This window comes from Notechis scutatus, chromosome 4 (genome assembly GCF_049901735.1).
Source record: "Notechis scutatus isolate UNSWTSFEM ecotype Mainland chromosome 4, rNotScu1.2, whole genome shotgun sequence".
Taxonomy (NCBI): domain Eukaryota; kingdom Metazoa; phylum Chordata; class Lepidosauria; order Squamata; family Elapidae; genus Notechis; species Notechis scutatus.
In genome coordinates, this window is record NC_142012.1 from 94,082,545 (window position 1) to 94,108,591 (window position 26,047).

At 39.1% G+C, this 26,047-nt stretch overlaps 1 long non-coding RNA gene across 1 annotated transcript in view; it reads right to left on the reverse strand.

The window, feature by feature from the left end:
* Window positions 1-14,002, reverse strand: part of LOC148130828 (uncharacterized) — a 65,624-nt gene extending 51,622 nt beyond the window's left edge. Inside the window, exon 1 of the long non-coding RNA XR_015749343.1 lies at window positions 13,815-14,002. This is a non-coding gene — a long non-coding RNA (uncharacterized LOC148130828). The remainder of the gene's footprint in view (window positions 1-13,814) is intronic.
* Between the last annotated feature and the right edge of the window lie 12,045 nt (window positions 14,003-26,047).

The window sequence follows — 26,047 nt, forward strand, 5'->3', positions numbered from 1 at the left end:
CTTACATTTTACTATAGTTTTTTAACAAACTACTGGGCTGTTTCCTCTCTCTCTCATCATTATATTTCTATGTCACTTCAACCCTTAATGATGTAGTTGCAGAGAAATATGTTATATTAATAACGGGTCTTAATGAGCTATTCTGTGGGGGGGGGGGAGAAACCAAAGGTAGGTTAAAAATACTTTTAAAAAGGACCATTACTATTACTTAGCCCTACCTATCACGCAGTGCAAAGTTGGCACTATACAACTTTCACCTCTTCCCAAAGCTGAAGGAATATTTCTGTGGGGCTCTGTTGGACTCAGATAAAGAGGTGGAAAGAATAGTCAAGAATTCATTGAAGAAGTAAAATATGTCTTCTGTGACAACTTTAACAAACTTGTCCATTCTTGGTAGAAACATGTAGCAATTGGTGGTCATTATGTGGAGAGGTAAATACAGCCAATAAAAGAGATCATTTTAAGGATTATTTTTTGTTTTATTTATTAAAAAATCCTTACAATTTATATTGACTGTTTCCTAGTATGATTTGATTGATTATTGTACCCTATGACTATCATCAAGTGTTGTACCTTATGATTCTTGACTCTTGAGGAATGTATCTTTTCTTTTATGTATACTGAGAGCATTTGCACCAAGACAAATTCCTTATGTGTCCAACCGCACTTGGCCAATAAAAGAATTCTATTCTATTCTATTCTATTCTATTCTATTCTATTCTATTCTATTCTATTCTATTCTATTCTATTTTTAATTACATTAGTATCATGGAGGCAAAGCAGAGGTAGTATTCAGTAGGTTCTGACCAGTTCTGGAGAACTGGTAGCAGAAATTTTGAGTATTTCAGAGAACCGGCAAATACCACCTCTGACTGCTGGTATTTTTACAGTATCCTTCCCCTGCCACGCCCATCAAGCCACACCCACAGGACTGGTAGTAAAAATTTTTGAATCCCACCACTGAGGCCAAGGCATTCTTTTTAACTTAACCCTTGTATAAAAACTGAAGACAAGGAAAGTCCAATTGTCCTATCCCATATCTAAAGGAGTTGTCAAGAGCACCTTTTTTCCCCCTTCGAATGAAAGATAAATGTTATGTATAAAACATATCAATCTGACTCTAGATTGGACCTTTCTTATGCATGCACAAATATAATAACACTTTTCCCTCATCTGTCCTGGAAAACAAAGATCCCTTACATAGAGAGGCAATGCTCTTGTGATTGTGGATCTGTAGAAACAACAGGACATGTTGGTTCTAGTGCCTATATTGTAGTTCTGAATGTACTGCCCTCATTTTACTATTGTTGTATAAATGCCCAGGCTGCACACGGCTATTTTACATCTCCCTGCTGCTCTTAGATATCAACTCTCTAACAACATATAGTGCTGCTAGGTTTTGTGCAGCTGCACTCAAAATACATCAGAAGATGACCCGATGTCACAAATTAATTTTAACGAGTATCTAGATTATGACAATTTTAGTTTGTTTGTTTTTAATGTCCATTTACTGCTTTTATTTTCGGACTCTTTTTAGACTTTTGAAGACATTTTTAGCTCTTTATGTCATTTTTATTTTTGTAGGTTGTTTTTTTTAAAAAAAATTGTATCCCACCATCCTTATGCTGATCTTTGACCATAATAAATAAGTTAGATAAATAGAAAGAGAGACAAAAGGTAGACAGATAGAACTGCCCAACTCAAACAGTAAAACTCTGGTTGGTGTACAGAAAACAAAACAAGAAACCTCAAAGCTTAATAATAAAAAACAAGGGGACTCTACTTCACCAGATCCAAGTGCCCAGGGAAAAAGTCAATGAAGTCTTCAGGCTGAGGATTGTGGAAACCTGTCATATATTGGGAGAGAGATACAACACAGAATAGAATACGTAATACAATCTTTGTCTGTATTTGAATTTTTTCAACAAAGGAGATCTTATATTATAAAATCCAAAGATTCAAGAAATATATTATGCTACATCAGTGATCCCCAACCTTTTTATGCCGCGGCCCGGTACCGGCATCAGCTGGCGCCGCAGCCCGGTACCAGCATCAGCTGGGCGCCGCCATCTTTTTGATGAAAAGTGCTTCCGGTGACCTCACCGGAAGCACTTTTCATCAAAAATAAGCGGCGCCAGCGCTCGGTGAGCTTTTCCGGGTAGAAATGGTTTTCTACCGGAAAGCTCACTAAACGCTAGCGCCGCCATCTTTTGATGAAAAAGTGCTTCCGGTGAGCTTTCTACCCGGAAAAGCTCACGGAAGCACTTTTTCATCAAAAAGATGGCGGCGCCAGCAACCAGCGGCCCGGTAGGACTTGTTCCGCGGACCGGTACCGGTCCGCGGACCGGTGGTTGGGGACCCCTGTGCTACATCATCTATTATCATTCCTATTAATGATAATGGTTAAGGGTCTAGGCCAGGGGTATCAAACTCAAAGCCCATGAGCCAAATCATGGAAACAGTGAAGGACCAGCCCATGGTGCTTCTGCCAGCAAAAAATGGAGCTTGGGAAGGCCACATGTCAACCCTGAAGCTGACCTGGCTGAAGCCATCTTGGAACTGCAGTGCTGCCACCCTGCACACCACACGAGGGGTAAGGAGGGGGGGGATTAAAGATAGCTGGGGTTGTGTAGTCAAAATAAAATAGTTTCTCTTGGGAACCAAGGACGTTCTCACACCTGGCTGGAGAAAGGAGGAGTGATGCCACCAGACCAGAGGACACTGCATTGATTGGGCTATGTGTCTGATTGTTTGGGGTTGGGAGAAAAAACTTTCACATTTAATTAGGGGAAAACTGAGGGACCCTTCAGAGTTGGTTGTGCCAATTTGATATTTCCAATAAAGCTATTCTTTGAGGAATCCACCTGTCCTGAAGTTTTTGCTTGGAATGGATCTATTACTTGGGACCCTGACATGCATGCAGCCCTGCCGAGCTCTGTTTTCACTGGCAGAGGGTTGCAGGAGGCCATTACAGCTGGAAACAAAGCTCGGGAGCTGGTTTTCACTGGCAGAGCACTTGGTCCACCACAAATGCCTCCAACACGAGTGATGTTGAGCTGTCCACACCCACTCTGACTACACCCACCCCAGTCCTCTGAGGTCAAACACATCCCTGATGTGTCCCACAATGAAATTAAGTTTGATACGCCTAGTCTAGGCTACAAAACAAGAGACAGAATTTCATGTCAGCAAACCTCCATTCTGCCCAATGACTCCGAGACAGACCTCTTATCAAAGGATTCCTTTTTATTTGGATAGTAACTGGCACAACTGTGGAATCCTGAATCTGAAATTTCCAGGTTTCCTTACAATAAGTAAAAACTACAAATCCATCCCCTGTACTCATCTCCATATCACATGGCCCAATCATCATCCATCCCAAAGTAAGACTTCCTTTCATTATGTGCAACATGACCTGACCTTGAATCAGAAAAAGAATTTTATTATATCTAGATATACTCCAATACATCCCCCCTCCCACTTTCCCAGGTTCAATTGTGGCAACGTGGGAGCATCAAATCTCAACATGGCTTCCAAAGCTGACATTTCATCTTAGACATGAAAGCCAATGGACGGTTTTTGGTTTTTTTTGCCAGTCATTGTCTCTCAGCCCACAAAGCCTGTCAGTTAATTCCTGTTGCAATCAATGAACCAACATTCCTCAATAAATAGACCTTGCACCCACAGGAAAATTGCTAGGAAGGAAGAAAAACCATTCATATTAATAGAGTTTAAAGGGTTATTTAGTATTAAAGGGTAGTAATAACCATTTCTAGCCTTAAAAGTGAAAGATAAATATGTCAAAATACATCCAGAAGGAAAGTTTATAATAACACTGTATTCATTAGGTGATTGCTTTTTTTTTTCCTCATCTCATTTGGAGCAAGAAAGTAAAACCACAAACATCTGCTAATTTTATTACAGAATAGAGAATAAGGCCATCAATATTGAATCTTCTCATGAAATTATTCAAATAAAGTACTTTCCCTTGTCTGGGAAAAAATAGCTAAAATCTCCACTAAAAATTCAAACACCAGGAATCATTTTAAAAGAGTGAAGCTGGAGGACTTGTTCAGTTGGCTCACACTTACTGACTTCTATATTTGCAGGCATAGGCAACAGAGAATACCCTCCAACTCAACATATAACTTGAAATAATTTGTAATCATTGGCTTTGCTGCATTACCCAGAGTCAAACATATTAGATTCCAAACGGTATGTGCCCAGAGATGAATTATGCTGGAAATACCAAGAAAGATTTTAAGAATTATAATGTCAGGGTTCCAAGTTATAGATCCATAGCAAGCAAAACTCTAAGGCAATTGGATTCCTCAAAGGGTAGCTTTATTGGAAATATCACATATCTGGTGAAAACCAACTCAATTAAAGGCAACAGTTTTTCACTTTCTCAAAACAATCAGTCACATGGTCCAATCACGGGTCCATCCGGTAACATTATGCCTCCTTCCAGGGACCAGGTATGAGAATGTCCTTGGTTCTCAAGGGAAAGTATTTTGTTTGGGCTACAAAGTCCCAACTATCTCAATTTCCCCCTTCCTATCCCTCAGCTCTAGGGTGGCAACACTGAAGCTCCAAGATGGCTTCAGTCAGGTCAGCTTCAGGGTTGACATACAACTTACCCCAGATACATGGAAATGCTTTCTGTATTTAAACATCCCCAACTGTTTGTTTCTCAACTCTTTCCAATCTTGTATGTATGGAGGTATCTTTGGTGATCTGCAGGAAAGAGAGAAACCACAGGTGCATCAAATCAAATATCAAATATCAAGCAAGACAAAAATCAGGCAGGCTCTTGTTTCTTTATGTTACAATGCAAGCATTCATATATTTTAGCAAGACATTTTTTTACCCAGTTGATATAGATTTTAACTGACTAGCCAGTTTAGTCAAATATCTGACAACTGCAGAGATGGATAAAGTAGAGAAAGATATAGATCTTGGGTCTATCACTGATCATCTTCTTTTAATGACCCATTATCTCTTGTGGGGTGGAGTCTGGCCAACTGAATGGAGGTGATTGTTTACTGGCCAGATGCCCTTCCTGTCACCAATGTGAAGGTTTTTTTTCCCCAGCAGATACATTTTCGTTGTGCCCAGAGAGAGAAATATCTGCCTCTATCTAGGATTGAACTCACAGTCTCTTGATTGTGAGGCAAGAGCTCCACTTCTAGGCCACTGCAGTACTCTTGGGTGATGGCTCTCCAAAAATGTAAGCATCTTCAGTTGACTCTTTTATAACTTCATCCAGCTCCAATGGATCATCCCTGATAATTTAAGATGGTAAGTTGGGTAGTTATTGTTTCCGATTAGTCAAGGTACACAAGGAAAACTGTGGGGCTTGAAATTACCTAGTTCGTCTAATCCAGGGGTGTCAAACTGATGGCCCATGGGCTGGATGCGTCATGCGCAGCCATACCTACCCCAGCTCCACAAAGGCAAAAAACATTGCAATAGGTCATGATATGTCATGTGATGCAATCGAGTTTGACACCTATGGTATTTCTTTACCTTCTCTCCTATATTTAAAATTGCTTTTCACTTTCATTCCCAAATTTGCATAAACACAACTCACTCTTAATTAATTGCATAAACTATATATTTAAGGCCTATGGAATTTTACATATTCACTGAAGCCTGATCCAATGTTCAAATTCTCTACTTTTGTTCCAAATCTTGTAATCCAATTCCTTAATTCAAAACTATGCAAATAATAATCAATGCAAAAATCAGCAATTTATGTGATAATAATATGTCTTAGCAATGTAGTACGAATACAGAAATACTTTATGCTAACAATAGGCTATCAGGAAAAAGAGTTGTAATTTTAAAGAAGACAGGAATGGGAAATATCATCTGAAACCTTGGCCTTCAAGTAGCAGAACAAGCAGAAGGTAAAAGATGTGCAGGGATGTTTGGAATTAACAGAAGGCAAGGAAGGTATACCAGTGGAGATTAATTTCCTAAAAGTAGCATGATAGTTATGAGCATTTATCAGAATATAAGAAGTCCAGAAAGGCAATTGGAAAGCTTCTGTATGTAGCCACATCACAAGGCCAAACACTGTGGAGATTTTAAGGAGTAAATCAAGGCCACTGATTAAAAAATGAATGGCAACACTTGTGAAAGCCAGATTGTCCGCAAGCAGTTATCCCAGTCTAATGAAATAGATGGAAGCAAAACTCATCTGGTTACACAAACTGTTCCTGCATTTTGGAATTGATGAGCCAAAGCCAATCAATGACAACCAAGGGGGTTTCAAATCTCCAGTGGTGGGGGAAAAAATTAAATCTTGGATTAAGCACATCAACCAAAAGCACTGTGATATATGAAATAGTGGCAGATGGTTCACTAAGCCACCACCAAGGGGCTACTACCAGACTCTTTGAATAATGATGATGGGAATTCTGTATTCGTTTATTTTTTTTAGGATTGGTGTACAACTTGCAGAGAAGCAGATGGAGATACAGCTCTAGAACATTTGCAACTAGGAATACATCATGCAGAAACAGCTAGAAAGAGACTGTTTTAGCTCCATTCATCCACCTGCTTGCTTGCTTTCTTTTTCTCCTTTTTTCCCAGCTTGAGGACAGAAAACTCAAAGCTGTAGTTTTTCTATATGAGCATGTAATTTCCTGTATAAATGAGACTCATTGTTTTGGGCTATTATGCCCAGAAATAGTGATGTCTGTTGTTGTAACAACACACATAATACATATTTATTAGCAGCAGTAGTATTTATTAAAGATATATGCAGTGGTGGGATGCTGCCGGTGTAACAACCTGTTCAGTGATCGCACGCATGAACAGCTTTCCAGAGAAACTTACCTGCCATTTTACTACTGGGGAGTAACACAGCTGAGAAGCAGCAATCTGCTCTGCTGTGCACATCACCTGAGAGGATATAGGTAAGTACAATGCAAGGGCAGGTGGGCGGGCCAACTGATCATCCGAGCTAGGGGCTTGCCTGAACCCATCCGAACCGGGAGAATCCCACCCCTGGATATATGCCATCCAACTCACACTGATTCTGAGTGGTTAAACAAAAGGTAATGTTTCAGGATGACTTTCAATAGTTCTTTGCTGCTCTGCAAACTCAAAACTAGAGACATAAAGGGGACAAAAGATAACTGAGATTAGAGCAATCTTTCTATCCATACTAACATCACTTATGTGAACAAAAGCTATGTAAAACCCTAAAACAGGGCTGTCAAACTCACAGCCAGTGGTCTGGATGCATCACACACTGGCCATGCCCACGCCTGGTTTAGCGAAGGGGGAAAAGTCCCAATACGTCATGTCCATGGTGGGATTCAAATTTTTTTACTACCAGTTCTGTGGGCATGGCTTATTGACTGCATGGACAAAGAATTGAGTAGTTTATACAAGCCTTCAAGAGATGCTGAAGGCAGAATTGGGAACATGCAATGATAAATAATTTCTTTAAAAGTTTGATTAAATACTGGCAAAAGGAATTATATTTCACAACTGAAATACACCCTATATCTTAGCTAACATCTTGATTAATTTTGTTAAGCCTGAATTCCCCAACGAGTGTTAAGGAAAACAAACTAAACAGAATGTGTAGCGTAGTCAGATAGGCAGACAGGTAAATGTGTGAGATAAATTTGTATTTTAGTTAACACGCAGTAAAAAACAGATATGCTTGTGCTATCAAAAATATAGTTTATTCCATTAGGAATTATAGCATAGTCAAAATAAACGGTCCATTAGTCATGTATCATTTCAGTCAGTCCAGCCGAGGATACTCAATTTGCAAAGTCTGTGTTGAATAGCCAATGTCAGTTCACTTACAATAAATCAGTCCGTATTATCTCTTCTCTCCGTTGAGAAATCAACACTCCTTTCTCTCCTCCATTCCAGTAAGGAAAAATGCAGTCATCAATCCATTCAGTAATTAGGGATCATTAAGCCAGAGAGAGAGAGCTGCAATTGACTTGCTTCTTTTATGGTGCTTTTACAACCACACCCTTAATTACATTCGTGTAGTTAAAGTTACACACACTTTAACCAACAAACCATGATAACTTATTTATTATTTTTACCCAAACCAGTTAGGGTAAACAATGTTATCCCTAACAAATACCATAGATAGATAGATAGATAGATAGATAGATAGGTAGGTAGGTAGGTAGGTAGGTAGGTAGATAGATAGATAGATAGATAGATAGATAGATAGATAGATAGATAGACAGACAGACAGACAGACAGACAGACAGACAGACAGACAGACAGACAGAGATAGACCTCAATACTAAAAAGGAATTTGTCTTGGTGCAATGCTCTCAGTGTACATAAAAGAAAAGATACATTTGTCAAGAGTCAAGAATCATAAGGTACAACACTTAATAATAACCATAGGGTATAATAAGCAATCAAATCATACTAGGAAACAGTCAATATAAATCGTAAGGATACAAGTGACAAAGTTACAGTCATATAGTCACAAGTGGGAGGGGATGAATGATAAGGAGTGATGAGAAGATTATTAGTAGTGCAAACTTTGTAAATAGTTGGACAGTGTTGAGGGAATTAGTTGTTTAGCAAAGTGATGGCATTCAGGGAAAAACGGTCTTTGTGTCTAGTTGTTCTGGTGTGCAGTGCTCTGTAGCGTCGTTTTGAGGGTAAGAGTTGATTATGATGTAGTAGCATTCATTGTATATTGACCCCAATAATCTGGGTCCTCATTTTTACCAACCATGGCAGAATGGAAAGCTGAATCAACCTTGAATCACACCAGGTTCAAACTCTAAGCTGTGGGCAGAGGTTGCCTGTAATACTGCACTTTAACCACTGCATCACCAAGGTTGCTAGTCTGATAACTAAGTCTGGTAAATTGTAACCTCTTCTGTATTTATCCCCTTTATGGTAAGGAGAGAAAAATGTGGAAATTTTGATAGGACAGGTAGAAAGCATGGTCTCAGGGAGCTTCTATGCAGAGGGTAGTCCATGTTCTCCAACATACTTATTCCAAATCTCCTGTGGCAATGGCAATAGCACTTAGACTCATATACTACTTCATAGTGCTTTATAGCATTATGTATAAAGAGTCAGAGTCAGCATATCGCCCCCAACAATCTGGGTCCTCATTTTACTGACCTCAGAAGGATGGAAAACTGAGTCAACCTTGAACAGGTCAGAATCTTTCAAGAATACACAGAGACAGAGGAAATATGGGCGATAGAAAGTTATCTTCTACTCATCTGAAATTTTGTCAGTACTTCAAAATATAAATATGAATAGTAAGAGGGCTCATGTAATTCAATTTCCCTTTCAAGAAACAGTTGCAACTTTGAAATTAGACTGTTTGATGTGCTTCACCTCAACAAACTAAAAGCATCACCTTGAAATGTTCCTGGATTGTTAACATAATCTAAAATGCAGAAAGGAGACTGTTACAATAGGCTTCCAGCTGGCACAAAAATGTTTGTGACAAGGGATGCTGTTGGTTTGAGACAAAATGTTTGAATGCTAAACTGTTTCGTTTTTCATAAAACTGGCTATACATCCAGTGGAATGCTGGTGAATGTTTAATAATCTGTTATTTGAGGGAAATGTATGCGTATGTATGTATGTATGTGTGTGTGTATGTATGTATGTATGTATGTATGTATGTATGTATATGCATGCATTCACACACACACACACACACACACACACACACACACATCTGATGAACTGCCAGTACTTAGTCTTTTGCAGTTTCCACCACCCCGAAGGATGTGTTCTTCTAGTGCCTTCAGACCAGAGGTAGTATTCAGCAGGTTCTGACGGGTTCTGGAACCGGTAGTGGAAATTTTGAGTAATTTGAAGAACCGGCAAATGCCACCTCTGACTGGAGATTTTACAGTATCCTTCCCCCGCCATGCTCACCAAGCCATGCCCACAGAATTGGTAGTAAAAAAAATTGAATCCCACCACTGCTTCAGACCACACCAAAACTACCAGCCTCACCACTGTCACCTCATCACAAAACAGCTGACAGGCAAGCTGTAGGCTCAACATTGCTTTCAACCAGTTTGCAGAATTCCAGAAAATATAACAATCAGTTCTTCTGACCTGATACAAGCACACAATTGATAGTTGATAGTACCAATGAACCAATGGAAAATATAAATCTATGCTGCTGGGAAAAGCTACACATTACCTGTGGCCTAAAGCAGAGGGGTCAAACTCATGTCATCACAGTGGCATCATGTGACATATCACAACTTTCCCCCCCCTTCGCTAAATCTGGCGTCGGCATGGCCATGTGTGACACAGCCAGCTCACGGGCCATGAGTTTGACAGCCCTGGCCTACAGTAATCAAGTGGCATGTTGAGGCCATTTTGCAGATAAATTAATTTGTTTCAATGAATTCTTATAACCTGTTTCTAGTGAGCTGTTCTGCCTTCACAGAAGACCATGGAAGGCATCGCTGAAGGGTGATTGGGGGTGATTGTCAGGAGCAAAAAACCAGGAACACTCACTGAGTTCAAAGCTCTGAAGAGTTTATTATTGTTACCTATACACGAAAATCTGATTCACTAATGGTCAAAGCTAAATTGACACCAGGTAGGTTGATGGGGAATTCTGGGAGTTAATGTCCATGTACCTTTAAGTTGCCAGGGTGGAGAAACACTGGTTTAGACACTGTGACAGCTTTACTGTTGTCATTTTGCAGTGTGTAAGAAGAATTGCCCATCTTGTCTTTCTAACCCCTTGATCTGCCAATATTAGCAGCCAATAATGCCAACCTCCATGTTGTGAAAAACTAACCTGCTGATTTCAATGAATAATACTGGTGGAGCAGAATAGAAAACACAGGAACAAAACAAGAGTGGATTCCTTTTTCATTGCAACAATAACAATGCACTGTGTTTTCCCCAAAGAATGTGAAGGGCCAGCCTTGGATCCACCACATAATCAAAACTACATTTTAAGAATGTATTTGATACTATCCAAGGTAAATTAAAATGTCACCCTTTAGAGAGCAAAGAAAATCTCTTGTTTAGCACAAAGATATCCTTAAGCTCCTGAGTAGTTTAAAAGCAACTGAAAGATCATATCCTTTTTATTCTTTTGCTCAGAAAACAATTGTGGTTTGTTTTTTTTTGTCCTCCTTGCTAGGACACTGTATACAGTATCAAGATGTGCAAAGCAAACCGATTACTGAGTGTTCCCTCAGTGCCTATATATTAGCTGCATCCAAATGTATCAGGGCTGTAAACTATATGTAGAGGCAATTCGGCAGTGGAAAGAAACGAAAAAACAAGACTCTGGCCATTACATAAATTTTTAAAACTGAGTCAAGCATTTTGGTGTCTGTGTGTGTGTGTGGGGGGGGTAGGAATATAAAATGAACTGAATTCCTGCTTACATTTGTCTTACGATAGATTTGCTGGAAGCAAAACATCTAAAACCACTCCTGACAAGTTCTGCATTGCTGTTTTTTGACATCTATACTACCAATGAGGATGTGGTTACTTCACCTAATGCATTATTTACTCTGAGACAATGTTAGTTTGGTTGAAATTTAACATTGACATTGAGCAAATAAGTCACAGTGGAGAGTCAACATAACGTATTGGTGAAAATGTTGGTTTAAGACTGCTAGCAATTCATCTCCCATTCTTGATGAATTTGGGATACTTCTTCTCTTTTAGCCCAATCAGCCTCACAGATTTGTTGTGGTAGAATGAAAAGTATAGGGAGATCCCCACCAAGTCACCTTAACCTCTGGAGGAAAAGTGGCATAGTGAAATAAAAAGATTTAATAAGCATTAATAAGGAGAGAAGCAACTAGAACTAAGGAAATTTTTTCTGACAGTTAGAACAATTAATCAGTGGAATGACTTGACTCCAGAAATTGTGGGTGCTCCATCACTAGAGTTTTTTTTAACAAAAAATTGGACAACCATTTGTCTAAAATGCTATAGGGTCTCCTATCTGAGAGAGGATTGGACCAGAAGACCTCCAAGGCAGAGGTGGTATTCAGCAGGTTTTGACCAGTTCTGGAGAACTTGTAGCGGAAATTTTGAGTAGTTTGGAGAACCGGCAAATACCACCCCTGACTGGAGATTTTACAGTATCCTTCTCCTGCCACGCCCACCAAGCCACGCCCACAGAACCTGTAGTAAAAATATTTGAATCCCACCACTGCTCCAAGGTCCCTTCCAACTCTGCTATTTTGTTATCTGCCACATTTAAGGCATTTTTATTGGTTTTTCCTGTGGAACTCCTTTTTCAGAGTTACACATAAAATTAAATAAATTCAAGTTGTACGTAAAAGAAGGAGGAAATCCACTTTACAAAATTTGAGTATTTTAATAACTGTGAACTACTTTAATATACTATGGTTAAGAGTTCTTTGCTTTCCTCTCACCTATTGGGCCAATGGTGGCTACTGTTGGTGCCTGGGGCACTAGAACATTCATGCAGTGAAACCACGTGACATGATAATATGGCAATTTTACATGCCGCAGTGTGTGAACTCATTATAAGGATAGGAAACATAATATAAACATAATGTGTAGCTCCTAGACTTGAATGAATTGCTGTGAAGGCAACATAATTGTATCAGGCCACATTTCATTACTATATTTTCTGCATCTAAGTGATTGCAACTAATTAGCTCTTTCAAGCATCTCATAAGGAGGCAGAATTCTGTATTAAATTATAGAGAAAAGTATGGTTCCTAAGTCATGCTGGCTTCTTTATAGTGTAACTCATTAATATTAAACTCCCAATGTTCTCACAATTTTGGAGTGAATAATCACTGTTTTAACGATGTTTTTGCTTGCTTCCTGGTAGCATATCCCCCTGCCATGAACCGGTGTTAAAATGAACTCTTTGCTATGATCAAAAGAAGGATTTAGTGTAAACTATATAATGATGGAGCATTATGGCACTGTAAGACTCTTGCATACATTTTAGTGGTCATCTATCAAGTAGAATGAAGTCTTCACAAATGTGGACAAAATGTAGATGTGTGTATTTCAACTCCTAAAATTATCTAGCTCTCATGTCTATTATTGAGAATTCTTGGACTTAATGTTCACATAAATCTGGTGAGTACGGAAACCAAGAGAAAGGGGATTAAAGGACTTTTTTCCTCACATAAATGAACAGCAGTGAAATGACTAACCCAGACTTTTGGAATAAATCACAAAACTGAGAGAAAGATGGGAAGACTGGGATTTTTGAAATGGGGAAAAATGTGCTTTAAAAAAAACCAAATGTGATTTCTAGTCAGCTTTTATGGCTTTCAAAGCAGGGAGAGATAGTACTGCTAGATTATCATGACCATTGTCAATGTGTAGTAGATTGAGGCATCTCCGTTTCAGTAATATTGTTTTTTTTTGAGGGGGGGGAGTTGCTTTTGAGCCCTGTAAGTGAAATGTGTCAGAGTGTGACTATGTGACACAACTTAGCAGCAACTACAGCAAACAGAGTTTTGTATTTAAATAGCAGTTTTATCTACAAAGAATATATACACATACTTTAGTCAAACCTCAAACAAATAGCAAACAGCAATTTACAGCACGGAAGCACACACTGAGAGAGAGAGATACATCCCAACACAGCTTCTTCTTATTACAGGCTTCTTAGAGTGATTTCAACCCAAAAACCTTGCAGACTCATTCTTAGCATTACATCATTATTGCAGCTGATCAGCTCTTAAATCATTACCCTGACAAAATGGGACATTTATTATATAGCAACACTCATTCTGACAAATGGTTAGGCTATAATACAAGTTTTTTTAAAATCAGAAGGTGGCATATCCACTTACATGTACTGTAAGCTTGGGAGCTATTCTTTCCTTTCTGGTCAATTTCAATGTTGGTCCTCCTTGAAACCCAACATCAGTAGTAGATTTGGTGCATTCCCATTGATCAGCTAGTTGTAAAGATCTCTCTATGAAGCTGAGTGTATAATATTTATAAATGTGATGGACTTTAGAATGCAAGTCATATTGCGTGATGACCCTAGGGAATTGCAGTCTGAATAGCAATTCTCTCATTGTCTCTGTTTCTATAGAAGCAGTGCTTTATTTTGTTTTTTCCTTCCCCAGAGTAGCACAGAAATCTAGGGGAAAGAAGGACTGCCTCCTACAAGATTAAGTCATAGATTACAATGCATAACATTTGGTGTTGCACCATATTCCTGCCATATGTATGAATGGCTCAGAAGAGAATTAGAACAATTTGAATTGTTTATTAATAAAAAGCACCCCATTTACCTTATTAATCTGAAACAAGAACAGAAGTCAGTAAATAGATTAATTATGTCTGCATTTTTCATAAGCTTTTTTCGAAACACAATTTTAGATGTCAGACCACAAAGATTCCAAATCTAGGATTTCTTGTTCAAATCCAATAACCTCTCTTGCTTGTCTTTTCAGGATGTGCAATGGGCTTCTGAAATGGTTTGGTTTCAACCTGGTGAGACACTAGAATTCAGTTCCCCTCCTTGAAGTAAGGAGGTGGCACATTCTCTCTTATAACTTTTGTTTCCTTGAGGCATCTTCTGGCATTTTCAATAGCTTTTTTTGCATGTGCAGCATTTTTTAATCACATGTAATGCTACCTTTTGTTCAGGTTCAAGAGAATCTTTCTAAGTTTTAATGTCCTATCTTCTTCTTATTGAACCTTATTAATCATCACTGGTCTTGTGAAGGTATTGACATCATTCAGTTTCCAATAACCATCCATAGATCTTATCTATATGCTGTCAAGAGAATATCTGGTATTATATTGGGTTGGTTGGGTTCTATTTTATTCAGTTGACTTTTATCATATAAATTTCAGTTGATGATTTCAGGAAATGTTGGATGCAAGGATAACGCATTCACGTTAGCCTGGCACAATGGAAAAGGCTGATCTATAAAAAGTTAATATTAAGTCCTTACATTTACCTATCCTTATGTTCTAGATGAAGTTAGTTATGATCTTCCAGGTATAAATTAGTTTTTTTGGCTTTTGTAGGCTTTGAAGGATTTGTACATTATTGACACGTGTATTATGTGACTATAAGAATGAACTTATATTAAGCTTTCACCAGATTATTGCTAATACCAATAGTCCTCGACTTGCAACAGTTCTCTTAGTGATCGTTCAAAGTTACAATGGCACTGAAAAAAGTGACATGACTGTTTTTCACACTTATGACCGTTGTAGCAGCTCCATGATCAGGTGATCAAAATTCAGATGTTTGGCAACTAGTTCATACTTCTGACCGTTGCAGTGTCCCAGGATCAAGTGAACCCCTTTTGTGACCTTCTGACAGGCAAAGCCAGTGGGGAAGTCCAATTCATTTAATGACCATGTTACTAACTTATCCACTGCAGTGTTTCACTTAACAACTGGGGCAAGAAAGGTCATAAAATGGGGCAAAACTCACTTAACAAATGTTTCACTTAAAGAACAAAAAAATTGGGCTCAATTGTGGTTGTAAGTCAAAGATTACCTGTAATGGAAGTAGTCCTTGTTCAGCATTTAGATATATATAGAAATTTCAGCCTTAGCTTCTACTCTGCTGTACTCTGGACAATTAGCAGCAGGGGTGGGATTCTACAGGTTTGCACCTATTCACTAGAACCGGTTGTTAACATTCTAAGCAGTTTAGAGAACTGGTTGTTAGAAGAAATTACTGGCCTAATCCTGTAAGGAAGGCAGGAAGGAAACACCCTGGTGTTACTTACAGAAACTGCCTCTCTGTTAACCCTTATTACATTCTTGGCAGGACTAGACTTCCTGTCTCAGGAACTTCTCTGGAGTTTTTTTTCCTTCCTTTGCTGATACTTTGCTTGTGTGGAGTGACCATTCAAAGTTACAACGGCACTGAAAAAAGTGACTTATGACCCTTTTTCACACTTACGACTATTGCAGCATCACCACAGTCACGAGAGGCCAGGCGAGGAGATGCGTGCCTTGATGTGAGTGATGTTGAGTTGGCCATGCCAGCTAGTCACATGGCCACCAAGCCATGCCCACCAACTAAGTCATGGCCACAGAACTGGTTGTTAAAAAAATTGAATCCCACCCGATTAGCAGGGTACAAGAACGCTTTCCTCTTTTAACTGTAGAATCTTTCTTAAATCCTGTTAACTTAAAATTGTCAAATAAAGAGAGTTCAGGCTCTTCAGCTGCCAAACACAAAAAGCACATAATAGAACTTAATCAGATGCATTCGGTATTCACAAGAATGATACATTACTATTACCATCTTGTACCTTCTCTTTGACTTTATCTGTAATAGTTTTGTAATTTGCACATCACAATGATTCTTTTCAGATGGTCATAAACCAATGTGTAAATCAAGGTGGAAACGCATTGCTCTATTAAAAAGAAAAGCTTTCAATGAAAGGGTAATCATATTTTGCTGATTATAGTTTTATCTCTCTATAAAATCCAGAACCTAATGGTTCCCAAGCCTGTAGGAGATTATAAAATGGACAAGCAAATTCAAACTTATCTCCAACTTTACCCACTAACAAAAGGAATTCAGAAATGGAGAACTGGGTACCAGAGAGCATGTTCCCTTACTTTCTTTATATCAGTGGCTCAAGAAGCCAAAAGAGGGCTTCCGATTTGAAGTCGGCGACAGACAGAAATCCGTGATCGTGCGCGGTTTCGGTCTGGGGTCGCCGTTGGAGCACCCTGAGCCGGCTGGTTTCGGGGCTAAGCCACCCCGTAGAGGTGGTGAAGAGGGGAGAGACCACCAGCAGGGTTGAGGAGAGCCGCATATCTCCTCCTCAGCTGGCCATTACTCCCTTTCCTGAAGGCGGTTGCAGTGGTGGTCAGAAATGGCCACCACAAAGAAGAACTCGACCGGAAAAGAATGTGTAGGAGGAAGATAAGAAGTGAAAGTTTTGGCTGACCAGGTTAAATTGTAAAAGCAACAACTAAGATACCCTGGAATTTAAACTTACAAAAAAATAACATCGCTCCCAAAGAAGAGTCGGAAGCAGCGAAGCAAAGTGAAAAGGGAAAGGTTTTTTTTTTTTTCTCTTCTCTCTCCTTCCCTATACTGACAACTAAGAGACTTAAATAAGTAATCAGAAAAATCCACTTTGACATCAATAGGCAATTAAGCTGAAAATAAAATGGAATGTGTTGTTTTAATTACATACATTTATAATTTTTTCTTTTTTTAAGAATACAGTGTGTATTTTAAGAATGTACCAAGCAGAATCCGAATGGAAGTTTTGTATTATATTGAATGTTATAACTTTAGGGTATATATTGAAACCTAAATAAGAGTTAAATGGATAAACTTAAAAGATATAAAGGCGTCATACTCCAATCAGTAACTACAGGAGAAATTTTGTTTAATGAGAAAAGATAATAGATAATTGAAACAGGACAGACAAAAAAATATAAATACAATGATTTGAATTGAGATGAGATAATTAAAATAAAATCGAGAAAATTAAAAGAGGGGAGAAGCTATGCAGAAAATATAAAATAGTAATAAGATATGGAATAGAATATAAAAATGAGCATGAACTTGAATTTGTGTCTGTACGAAGAAATGTAACCCGGGATGACGCTACTTTCAAAAAAGATGCTTTATTTGTGGGGGTTTTTTCTCTTTGTGAAAACTCAAATAAAATTTACAAAAAAAAAAAAAAAAAAAGAAGTCAAAAGAGAACTGCCTAATTGGATTCACACTTCCTTTAACTTCAGCTTAAAGAAAGATAAATAACAAGTGAGGAGAGTGATAGATGTAGGAATATGTAGGACTCTACATCCAAAACTATAGTCAGGGAGACTCTTGTTTCTAAAGTAAGTAACAAGGAAGACATGCATTTCTCCTAAAAAATGAAGATAACAATTAGAGCTCAAATGTGAGACTTGAGTTGCTTATTAAAAATGTTTCCCTGCCACCAAAGTTCACAGACGTTCCTCTAAAAGCTGAGTAAGAAGTATCAATGCCATCTGTGACCTTCTGTAATCATAATATTAAACATGATGTCTCAAAAAACATGGATGTTTTCTTCTCCTTATACACCTTGGAACGCCACTTATGGGAAGTTATCTGAGGTAAAGTTCTTCAAGTAATGAAGAACCTTTTTTCTTCCAGACTAACACTTATATGTTACTTTTCTTCCTAGAGAGAAGCAGTGTCACTTTAATTTGCTAATAAACTGAATTTGCACAGCAGATATTGTTCATAACACAGAAAAAGAATACTTTCATTCAGGAAAACTCCTTTCTGTCTTAAGTAAAAAGCAAAAACTAATAATATTTGAAATAAGTCAATATATTCTTTTAAGACACACCACACAGAAATAAGTGGTACTTCATTTTTGTACATTCAGACTTTTTTTGTTGTGGTGCTTTGGTAGTTCATGATAAACTTGTTTTTTCTTGGAGCATCTGAAGAAGTACACATCTATAATTTGGATAAATTCTGGTCAGATCCATAATGTAGTTTTCCTGTTTTCATTCCAGTGTTGTTTCATTGTTAAATATTTATCATTTAGAACTCGGATATCTTTTGCTCCCCAATAGCATGATGTCAATGCACAAATTCTTATCACTTGAACTCCTAAGGCTGAACCAACTGTGACAGAAAAATGGCATTTGTAACAAAACGTTTCGTATGTTCTCCTTCCAATAGTTATCTTCTATTAGATTCCTGGCAGCCTCATTCAACATATGGGCATCTGCAGAAGAGATCAGTAAATATTTAGAAGTTGCAGGTTTCTATTGCAACACCACACCTTCCATCTTATAGATTCTGATTCTCTTGATTGAAAGTTGCTGTCAGTCTGTGCTTCATTCAAAATCCAAGAAAGAAATACTTAGACTCCATAGATTAGAGAAAAGAATTCTTTTACTGAAAAATGAAATGGTAACATCAGGTAAGATTCTGAATCTGAGAAATTAGGGCGCAGATCACATATACAAAGTGATGGAATTGTTCCCACCCTCAAAGTTCAAAAAAAAAGTTCAAAGATTCTTCCAATTAAAAATTCTGGATATGATCACGTGGACATCTTCAGGTGGTGATGAGGCCTCTGTCCGTTGACCTTGGCATATTTTGATAAAGGTTTGCAGCTGCGCAGAGAAAAGAAAGCTAAGCGAGAAATAGAAACCTAAAAGCAGGAATTTATACTCCCCCCGCTCCTCATTTACACAACACAAGAATGTAACACCTCCAGCTCTCTTCCCAGACAATTCCCCCTCCTCCCCCCCGTTACTCATGGCAGCCAAAAGATGCAAAGCAGTAGCAGAAGATCTTGAAGGCTGACAGTTGCATTTCTAACTGATACTTAACTTTGTGTAACTAAATGATTGTAGGAGAATTGCAGGCAGAGTTGTAGTGGTGCAGTCAAGCATGTCATTAGCTTAGCATCATTATGTTCCCTAGAGCTGTCCAAGTCCAATCCCTTCTGAATTCCATTGACCCTTATCTGCGCTAATTCTGTGTTGAACTATAGTTGACTAGATTCTTGTGAATAGACTTGAATAAATCTTCTATGCTGCTACCTAATGGATGATCCTTCACTCCTGACAGTGATCAGTTTTTTAATTTCCCCAAACCATGAGATTGGCCCAACATACTTTCCATTTTTCTCCCCCATGATTCTCTCAGAATTCCATTCTCTCAATACTCCCTATCCGAATTCATCATTATGAGAAGTGATAGCAACTTACTGCCTGAATTAACTGGCAGAAAGAGTGATAATTACTGTCTTCGAGGAGTAGTGCCTGTTTTAAAACTTCCTTCTGCTTTCTTCTTCAAACATCATTCATTCCTTGTCCTTAGGGAACCTTTGCCCTGCTTACTCATCTTAAACTAGCCTTGGAAAAGAAAGCAATGCTTTATATGGCCTTTTCTTTTCCTATGACCTTTAAGGATTGACTATACTTTAATCTTATGAAACTGTAAGGGTATTAGGCTCTTGAAATGTTTGTGGTACTATTACTCATTCGAGGCGTATGTCTCTCTTTTTCCACCAACTTCTCAGCACTTGAGAAACAACAAGGGTTTGGGGCCAGTGTTTTTCAAATTTGGCTAATTCCCTGCATGCTGGCTGGGAAATCGTGGGGGTTGAAGTCCACACCTCTTAAAGTTGCCAGGTTTGAAAAACACTGATTTAAGAATTTCAGGCATTTGATTTTAACAAAATGGTTCTCCAGATGCAACAAAAATGAGTAACAAAAGACATGAGTTGAGATTGCATATAATTTGGTCGTACCCAGTAGTCGGTTGCTGGATGGTCGGCGATATACGGGCGAGCCCCTAGCTGTGATCTCTGGCTGGGCCAGCCCGCCTACCCTTGTTCTATGCTTTCCCTAAATAACTATTTTTTCCCCCACCCAGGCTGCCCAGATGAGTTCTGTGCCACTCTGCCATACTCACCAGAGCTGCCTGAATCGATTAGCTGCCTGTTTGAAGCTGCATTTCAGCCCCAAAGTGGCGTGGGCAAGCAAAGCAAGCACTTGTGTGTCACCAGAGAGCCCCTTGTCAATGAAAGTGCGGCCCACCTCTGATCATACCCCAGCAAGGAACCAAAGAGGGAGAGATAGAGGACTCCACATCCATAAAATCGGTCATTACTTATAAAGCTCTGCATGCCATCGGTCCAGATTGCTTGAGGATGGAACTCTGGTGGGACTGGCCCACCCCACTCACACCAGCAGGGATGGAATACTATATATCCCATAAGTCGAGGGGTTGCAACTGGTGGGGTTCCTTCCTTTGTCATGGCTCCTGACCTTTGGAATATCTTACTCTGTGAGGTGAGATTGGTTTCTCTACTTCTGGACTTCTGCAAGATCCGACTCTGCCAGAGAGCTTAGGATGCCAATAGAGGCACATCTTACTGGAAGTGATTAATTAAGAGCCAATCTCACATCCACACAATCCGTATCTCCCCTTCTGTATGATTTTACTTTGATTTCTTCCTTCATTTTATCTCTGATGGTTTTAAAGTTTTTAAGTGCTGTAAGCCACCCTGAGTTGCTCTGAAACAAAACGGGTGACAAATAAAGAAAACAAATAAATAAATAAAGCTTGTGTAAGTCAGAGTTGTACTTCTCTGCTCATATGAGAAGATTTCAATTATCTCTGGGTACATTCATATAAGCTCAAAGTATATTACATTTCAAACATCCCAATGCCTCCAAATAAACACATTGCACCAGTGATGAAATAGGAACAGAACTAAGTGAGGACAAATAATTTGAAGGCTGAAGTGGTCTTATTTAAAATAAATCATGCATAAGAATCTTTTTATGGCTCAATAAGTAACAATGGTTGTGAACAAATTGTACCAAAACAACTTACTAATAACTCTGATGGAAAAGTTCAGATATTTTTTTAAAAAATGGAACATAATCTTTCAAGAAAGTAGTACTACTATTTAAAATATAACCAGAGCCATTCTCTGTTTTTTCTACCATGTTTGGAGGACCAGATGAAAATCTAGTAGACAAAGAGCTACTTACTTTTATCGCAGTTGGGATAGCTTCTTCTCAGAAAGATGAAAATGGATAAATGATTAAAAGATGCAATAAACTTTTGTGGCAACTGGCAAGAGCTGAACCGTTAACTAATAGAATAAAAGCTGGAAGAGGTTGCTCATACATAAATGATGTCACCATTAAATAATCAAAATGTATTTCTTACATTAATAGGAAATTGGACTGCATTCACCCACCAGTTTTTATGGCTGGTTTTAGGTTTGTTTATTGAAATGAAGTTGGAGGTTTTAGGGATCTTATGAGTATTTTGATAGTGTAGGTTCTAGCTCATTGTATATTTTTTTTCTGTTAAATTCTATTCCCTCTCTTACTGTTTGAAATGAAGTAATTATTTTAAAAAGGAGTTAAAGCTGTTTTGTGAAGCATTTAGCCTGTTGTAATATTTATGTAGGAATGAGGCATTTTTTCTGAGCTGAAGGTATTGCCAGGGTTGACAAAACGAACTTTGAGTTGTCCTACAACGTTCCTTATGAGCAGAGGGAGATGTTCCCAAGGACAGAATCTTTAATGCTCCATTGCGTATAATTGCATGTGAGCAAGTAAAGTCTCCTTCAAAGTGATCTCAGCACCTGGGGACTTCGTGAAAACATCCACAGAGTGTTCTTGGCAACAGTACAACAATGGTTTCCTAAGTGCCTTGATGTTTTGCAACTTCCCATGCAGCCCTGGTATTCTCCAGAGGCCCCCAAGCAGGTCTGATCCTGCTCAGCTTCAAAAAGGTCATCCAGCCTTGTCACCAGCTGTATATACCTGAAACTAGATATATCTCAAGTAATTGATGTGTAAGTAGAACAGTGGGAAAGCTCCAAAGAAGAGTCAAGCAATATACAATGTGTCTGTGAAAAACTAAAGGAGCAAATGAGTGATGCAGTGGCAAAGAGGAAAAAATAGAAAGAGAAAATATTATCAGGACCAGGAAGTTGTCTTCTTTGCTATTTATTTGAAAAAGTGTCAATTGTTACACAAGGACCCGTGGTGGTATTCAGCTGGTTCGCACCGGATCGGGCAAACTAGTAGCAAGGATTTGGCATGGATCACTGAACCGGTAGTAAGTTCTGGCTGGCCATGCTCCCGACCCGGTGGCCCTCCCGCCCGATGCTCGTTTTACCCCACCCACCTGACATTCACCTAAGGCATTTCTTTCTTTTTTCCTCTCCCAACAATCAGCTGTGCCGGGATTCCCCTTGCTGAGGCCCAGGAAGGAAAAAAATGGCTCAGCCCTTCTCCATTTTTTGCCTTCCTTAGCCTCAGAGGAGCCTTATGGGAGCAAAAATGCCCCCTCCCAGGAGCTCTTCTGAAGCCAGGAAGCTCCCCAAATGGAGCTTGGAGGGGTGCTGTGTGCTTCTCCCATGCTGTTTTTTTTTCCGTCTTCCTGAGCCTTAGAGGAGCCTTATGGGAGGAAAAATGCCCTACCCCCAGAGGCTCCTCTGAGGCACAGAAGGCCCCCAAAATGGGTGGGGGTGGCTGCAAAAAAGCAAAAAGAAAGCCCACCCAGTCACATGGCCATGCCCACCAAGCCACGCCCACAGAACCAGTAGTAAAAAAATTTGAATCCCACCACTGACAAAGATGTCGGAGACAGCTCAATCTGCCATTTCCATCGATTGTCTTTATTAATACCTGTGCAAGTTTCCCTTTGCCAGTATGATCTCCTATCCCCTGCCTGAATTAGTCTTAATGCCACATTGTCCCTATGTTGATCCATGACCATTTTTCCATAAACAAGTTGAATTGAACAAAGAAATGAAGAAGCAATTTAAAAAGAATCAACATTCTTGAACTTGAAAAAAATTCCCATAGCATGTCTAGCAAAATAAGCTGTGAAATGAGTCTTGATGAAGGAACAACAAATCACCATCTCACACAGGGGTGGGATGCTGCCAGTATAACAACTAGTTCAGTGATCATGCGCCTGGCACGCACTGAGTGCGCTTGAACAGCAATGCAAAAATCCTTACCTGCTATGTTACTTCAGGGGAGCAACGCAGCTGAGGAACAGCAATCTGGTCTTCCACTGGGACAATAAATCTGGGACAATAAAGGTTCACTACAGCAGAGGGGCAGGCGGGTGGGTGGGCCCACATGATTGTCGGAGCAAACCGGTTCACTCCCAGCTGATCTTCAGAGTTAGGGGCTCACCCAAACCAGTCCGAACCAGCAGAATCCCACTCCTGCCCTCACAGGTTGTTTGTGCTAAGAAATATGACAAGAATGAAAGGACTTGTTGCTCACAGGTCAGCAGGAATTTTGTCCAAGTGTTGTGTTTTGTAGCAGATATGCAAACAATGCTTCTGATTATTTTAGGATACTTCTGTGCTAGTTTGCATTTGATTCGTTTCCTTCAGAATTATTCTAGATATGCGTTCACTACCAAGTTTAAAATAATATAGAACAGTTCCACATCTGTAAAATGTATAGGTCTTATATATGAATTAATCAGAAAATGGCCCAGCATTACCAAAAGGAAAGGGTTGATTGTATGCATTGTAGAAAGTTAGAACCCACCCCTCTCCTTGAAGAATGAAATATTTTGAGAAATATTAAAAAGGCAGAATATTATATTTTCCTGGAGACATGTTTCTTTTTACAAGCAGGAAGCAGACTCGGTCTTAATAGCCCCCACCTTTCTTAATAGCCCTCATCAGATGTCAGCACTTAAGAGATAAAGAGATAGCTAGCTCTATTCATAAGCAAATTCCCTGCAGCAAGGTCTGAACAAAGGTAGGATTAGTCCTCAGCCATAATAGGAATTGCCCAACATCCTTTCATAACACAAGTTCCTTCATTGCATCATCTCAGTTGCACCACACCCTCCAAACTTCAACCAAACCTGAGACAACCTACAGCTATGACCCCTACAACAGCCAATAGAATACATGTTCTTGCACAGGATCAGAAAGCTCAAGTTCAAAGCCCAAGAGAAGGTCAACTCCATGTGGTCAGCTACCCAGAATCACATGTGCTTGGTGGTTCTGCTTCATTAATAAACCACCTTTCCAATAAGCCTCCGTATCTTTCTCCCAGCTTGGAACTGAACTAGGTGGATATTTCTCCCAACAGCATATTTGAGTTGAAGTCACTTTTTCAGACACTGCTTAGCAGTTTTATAACCAAATAACCAAAATCTAAGTTTTCTTATTTTGATTCCAATAAGAAGGGGGTGGGGGGTGAACGAAACAGCCTATACGTTTCTTACAATGGCAGTGATCTTCCATCATTTCAACAGCAATGAAAATCAAACATACCATTGGTTCTAGCAGAAATGAATTTGTGAATTTTGCTACATCTGATCCACAGTGGATTTAGGAGGATAAAAATTAACTAGAAAAAAGTTGAGCCACTGTTTAGAGCAGACAAAGGCTGTGCATTCTGTGCAACAAAAGTGGTTTCAATCCTTCAAAGAAAAATATTATAAGACTCTTTCCCAGTGTTGTAAGTGGTCCTTTCCCCACCATTGAGCTAAAAGGTTTCCATTCCTCTTTAAGTCAGCAGTAACTTTTATCAACATGACATTTGCTATTCCTGTTGTTGATCTCAATCCTGTTTCATTATCTCTTTCAAGTCACTGCAGTAACCTGACTTCTCCAAAGTAATGTGTGACAAAGCATGACAGATTTTACATACTTTAAAGCTGTTTTTTTAAACATTATAAGAATAAGCAGTATAGGAGAATGAGAAACACTATTTTAACATTAACAGAAATAGGGATGAATTAAACCTGGCTTGGCCAGGGGAAAAGAGGAAAGCAGTGACATAGGGCCACAGAAGACAAAATATATCGGTAGCTTCACATTGAAATGAACAAGGACATGCATTCAATTTTGCAGCTATTAAAATTGTTGGCTGAGCAGGTACAAAAATAGCCTTGGAAATGATTGAACCCAGGGAAATGAGCCCCTTGTCAGTCAACAGGAGTGCTGATTTACCACCAGCTTATTCAGCTTGTTCAGGTGCCAACGACTTGAAAGCACCAGGAAACAACATCCAATGATTTAATAACTAGCCATCAACATTCCAACCAATAACTAAAATGCCACTCACAACCAAGGCACAGTTCAACAATGCGGCTGGTATACATGGAGGTAAAGCTAAGATTAATCTCACAAATTTATGCTCCACCATTTCTAAGTATTCTGGAACATAGAATATAGAATATCACAGTTGAAAGGGATCTGGAAGGTTTTCTAGTCCAACTCCCTGCTCAAGCAGGAGACCCTATACCATTTCAGACTAGTGGTTGTCCAGTCTCTTCTTAAAAGCCTCCAATGATGAAGCACCCACAACTTCTGAAGGCAAAACTGTTGATTGTACTCATTGTCAGAAAATTTCTCCTTTATTCATTCCCTTTGATTAGCTTTCATCCATTGTTTTTTGCCTTGCTTTAGGGTACTTTGGAAAATAGGTTAACCCCTCTTTTTTGTGGCAGCCCCTCAGATATTGGAACACTACTATCATGTCAACCCTAGTCTTTCTTTTCACTAGTCTAGCTATAACCAATTCCTGCAACCGTTCATCATATGCTTTA